General features: G+C 39.4%; 1 long non-coding RNA gene across 1 annotated transcript; it reads right to left on the reverse strand.

Moving 5' to 3' along the window:
- Positions 1 to 2529: 2529 nt before the first annotated feature.
- LOC134009022 (uncharacterized) lies at positions 2530 to 3253 on the reverse strand. Its single transcript, XR_009928220.1, has 3 exons — positions 2968 to 3253; positions 2736 to 2801; positions 2530 to 2619 (listed from the first exon to the last, which is right to left on the reverse strand). It is a non-coding gene; the product is annotated as an uncharacterized LOC134009022 (long non-coding RNA).
- Between the last annotated feature and the right edge of the window lie 1722 nt (positions 3254 to 4975).

The following is a 4975-nucleotide window of genomic DNA, read 5'->3' on the forward strand; positions in this document are numbered from 1 at the left end:
AGTTCTTTGAACTGGACAAAGAGTAAAGAACTCTTGTCGAGAGGCAGGGAATACTTGCTCAGTTTGTTGCTGATGGATGGAACACCTCTTCATCGATCAAAGAGGTCTTTTAACCCTTGTGTTATCTTCGGGTCATTCTGACCCATCAGTCATTGTGACCCACCGTCGTATTGCGACAGATTTACCGCATACAAAGACAAAGTGAAGCATTTTCTTTTAACCGTTGGGCTGTCTCAGACCCCCCACATTGCGAAGGTTAAAAGAAAATTATTTTTATTTGTTTTTGTATTGGGTAAAATTGGGTAAACACAACGATGGTTCGTTATGAACCTTTGGGTCATGTGACCCGAAGGAAGCACGAGGGTTAAATTGCGACACTTCCGTTCATATGATGCTCTGTTCTCTTGTTCTGATCTTTTTGCTGTCTGCTGTTTTGTTTCTGTTGAAATTCCTTTATGCTCAGTGTTTTTCAGTTCATACATGTGGAAAATGGAAATGTCCATTTACAACTTTCAATGAGCAAAATTACTTGGTGCTCTTTGGAGGTATTTTGGTTAGCCAGGATCATATTGACGATCATATTGTTTCTTTTGAAGGCACCTGTCTGTCATGGGGTTCGTTATCAATATTGACACCCTGATGTTGATGTGTCCTGAGCTGCTACAATGTCAGCGATACATCTGCACGTATCGGTTCAGCCAGGATCACTTGGAGCTCCTCTTCAACTCAATCAGAGCATCAGGTAAGGATTTCAGAAGTTTATAAATGTTCTTTACAAAAAAGTATTCTAGTAATCTGTATTAACCCTCGTGCTGCCTTCAGGTCACATGACCCAAAGGTTCATAACGAACCATCGTTGTGTTTACCCAATTTTACCCAATACAAAAACAAATTAAAATAATTTTCTTTTAACCTTTGCAATGTGGGGGGTCTGAGACAGCCCAACGGTTAAAAGAAAATGCTTCACTTTGTCTTTGTATGCGGTAAATCTGTCGCAATACGACAGTGGGTCACAATGACTGATGGGTCAGAATGACCCGAAGATAACACAAGGGTTAAGTGTTGTGTGGGTCTGTGTGTGTGTGTTTGTTTTTTAGGGGGCTGGAATAACAATCCCTCGGCAGGCCAGTTCCAGGGCATCTTCCGCCGTCTCATGGTCCGATGCGGTGTCTCTCCGAGCACTTCGGGCAACGTGGCAGCACAGGATGACACCGTGTCCCTATTGGCTGTTGAGATGTCCTCTGCCTCTGAAACTGAAGAGCTTCCATTGCCCTTCTTGAACGTCTCTGCACTTATCTCTGACCACAGCTACCTACCAAGCCGCTTTGGTGGCCTTGTGGAAAACGCATTAGTCTACATATCGGGGTTTGTGGTTCGTCAGATACTGAGGAAGCTGTCATGTGGTGTATGCCGTGCTAGCCTGGTGACAGATGCTGCACGTGCATCATTCGATCAGAGCTACCATTTGCTCACCCTAAAAAACAGAGGAGGGCTGATGATTCCTTCAGAAGGAACAGTGAAGGTGATCAGGTCAGCAGAGCGGTATATTCGACAGGCATCATCGGGGAAAGCTGTCAGTGTTTCTGTAATACAGCAGTTTGTCCGAGCAGAAATTGGCTCAGATGATGTGTTTCTTCTCAAGGAGCACATTGAGGAAACACAATTTGGGATAGACAATCATCACTTTTCGCTATTATCTTTAGTTGTGTCTGTATTCCACAAACTCAGGCTGCACCACATTGCCAAACTCAGCACTCTGAAATTACAGAGTGGCAACTCACGAAAAAAACTTGGCAAAAGTGTCCTGTTCCAAGGGTTCTAGCCAGTTCAGGAAGATCCAAGCTTGGATTCTTCCATATCCTTCTATATATAATCTAATGGATCAGAAAAGCTTTCACATGCATGTGAGTTAACAAGCTTCTATCAGTTTCAGCTGGGCTGATGGTGGTGTTTGCGAGGTTTTTGCATGCCTTTTAGGTAGTTAGCCTACGAGTTTCGGAACAGAACTCTGTATTGCTGCTTTAAATTAAGATATAATATATTTGAATGTGTATATTTGACTTGTTATAAAAATATAGAAAGCAGGTGTTTGATGTTTGTTTACATTTGTCTACTCTATTTTTGTTTATGAAATTACTGTTTTTTGAAAAGGAAACATCATTGTCAATGTCACTGCTAAAGGATATGTTTCTCAATAAACATATTTGAAACAAAATATAGAAAAGCACGATTTGATTTGTAGGCTATTTGCAGATTTTGTTCCATTTTTTCTCAATGATGGTCAATTATTAGTAGTTAAAGAAGCACTATTTCGATAGTTTAGATTTATTTTCAGTATTTCAAAGTGAACCTGTAAATACTGCACATGCCTGTGTGCATGCTACATTTTGTATGTGTCTGACACCACAAAGTTCTGGAAAAGTTAAGTTATATTCTATTCTATTTACTATGGCTTTTGCAGTCACTCAATTTCAACCACAAATGTGTAATGTTAAAGAGGCAAGACACAAGGTTGACTCTCAGGGCAGATTCAAGATATACATTGTTTATTTTGAACAATTGTCACAATGACAATCACCCCTCCATATCACTCCATCTAGACCTCCATATAACTTCATCCTTCAATGAGACAGAAGCAAGAAAAACAATTATAAAAAAACATATGGATATTTGACTTTTCCTGGCCCTTCAATATTAAAACCCCAGATTGTGAAGTCGGTAACAGCACTACTTACTAGTTGAATGGTCTCCCTTTTGTGCACAATTGTTTAGATACCCCCCTATCAAACTCCTCCACTTCACTGAAATAGTACAGACAATATTGCTTCTAGATGAGCATAAATATCAGTTACACTAACGAAGTAGTGTACATTAATTAGCATTACTTAAGTGGTTGATAATAAAGGTATTAGTAGTAAATGATAAAGTTGTATGGCATTGTGCAGAAAATGTACATTCTCTCCTTACCTCCGATGATAAACTGGTCCAAAGACAAAGTTGAAGTTAGCTAACGCTAGCTAACGTTAACTTTATTGTCCAATTCAAGAAACCAGAATTGTTTTATACATAACCATACGCGATTCACATTAGCACTAGCTACTTACACTCTGATTCTAGTTCATCTTGTTCTGAGCCGTAATCGTACAATATTCACTACTGCAGGAAAATATCTAACTATCGAGATTCTAAGTAACATGGAGACAAAACTTTTTTTGGTACTCCACGTAGATCATAAACCCTTGAATATATAAACGACTCAACGGAATTGGTTAAGAAATGTAAACGCTAAAGTGCTTTTTAACCCTTGTGTTCTCCTCGGGTCGTTCTGACCCATCAGTCATTGTGACCCACCGTCGTATTGCGACAACTTTACCGCATACAAAAACAAAGTGAAGCATTTTCTTTTAACCGTCGGGCTGTCTCAGACCCCCCACATTGCGATGGTTAAAAGAAAAGTATTTTTATTTGTTTTTGTATTGGGTAAAATTGGGTAAACACAATGATGGTTCGTTATGAACCTTTGGGTCATGTGACCCGAAGGCAGCACGAGGGTTAACCAGAAAAGCCGCAGCTCCACCGTTCACTTGCGTTTGTTTACAGGCGAGTCATTACCTCCCCAAGATGGCGGCGAGTTGGCAAGTCGCAGCAACGTTCTGACGCAGACAATGGGGCGTCTATGTATATATGTCTATGGGTAGTCTACTATTTCACTGAAGCATTAGCATCATGACATTAGCCTCTGTTGCCCGGGCAACACATACTACAGTGGTCTATGATGCATCTGTTTTCAATCGTTAAAATAAACATTCCTCACAAATACATTTTCGTTGTAGGATTTATTATGACATTACATTACAAGTAAACGATTTGTTGGTGAAATTATCATTACCTGTGGTTTCAAAGCAGTGTTGCTCACTGCAACGCTGTAGCTTACGCGAGACACACTACAAAAACATCTACACAGCTGTTTAGGAAGTCAAACGGCGACAGAACATGTTCGGCACTCCCCTTACTTAAATCAAAAGTCTTTCAATAGGTGAAACTATCTGACTACTAACCTGAACTTCATTGCCACAGCCTAAACTTTGTCAATCTGTTCATGAAAATAATACATTTCAGCCTAAACCGTACAACGGAACGTTGAATCGAATTCAACCAACGCAATCGCTACCAAGACGAACACAGCAGTAGTCTAGTACTGTACTGTAGTAGTACAATTTACGGGGCAGCTTCTACACACAGGGCTATATCGCATTTTGCGTTGTTACTGACAATGATCGCTACCAGTGAGCTTTTTATGAATGAGCGATTTTCCACTACATAAATGTCAAGCTTATTTACGTTTTTGGGGGCATATTTTCAGTTAGCAGATGGTACTGTTTGAATCGAGATTCCATCTTCTACTGCCGGTAACGTCGTAGAATAATCTTCAAAGGCGGTTCTTTATTAATGAATGAATGCAATATGAGTAGGCTAAATCCCTGAAAATATCACGAGAAGGGAAAACTTAAAGGGACGTTTAAATCATAGAGATTAGGTCAATTTTTACACCGGTCTGCCAAATTTATTAGTTTTGATTCAGCTATGAGGCTGCCTCTTGCAGGGGAAATAAGAAGACATCATATTTCATTCTACACTTCACTCGTATTTTGAGTTGTAAATGAGCAGCAAAAAAAAGATGCTTTTACATCTATGTAATCTTTATAAATAATAAGTATGCATTTTTATATAAAATATACAGAAATATCAGTTGTAAAAATGTCATTAAAAAACGGACCCCTGTGCAACCGACCCAAGCAAGCACACCCTACAATTTCTCCAGAAATTGTATCCTCTCTAGTTGTTGTATACAATCTCCTCATTATCAATGGTCAAGATTCCATGTGTGAGCAAAAGAAAAGCTGATCCTTCTCTTTTAAAATCACATATGTACTATACTTTTTTCACTGTAAAGCGCTATAAAATCCTATGCCAG

This window comes from Osmerus eperlanus, chromosome 22 (genome assembly GCF_963692335.1).
Source record: "Osmerus eperlanus chromosome 22, fOsmEpe2.1, whole genome shotgun sequence".
Classification (NCBI taxonomy): Eukaryota; Metazoa; Chordata; class Actinopteri; order Osmeriformes; family Osmeridae; genus Osmerus; species Osmerus eperlanus.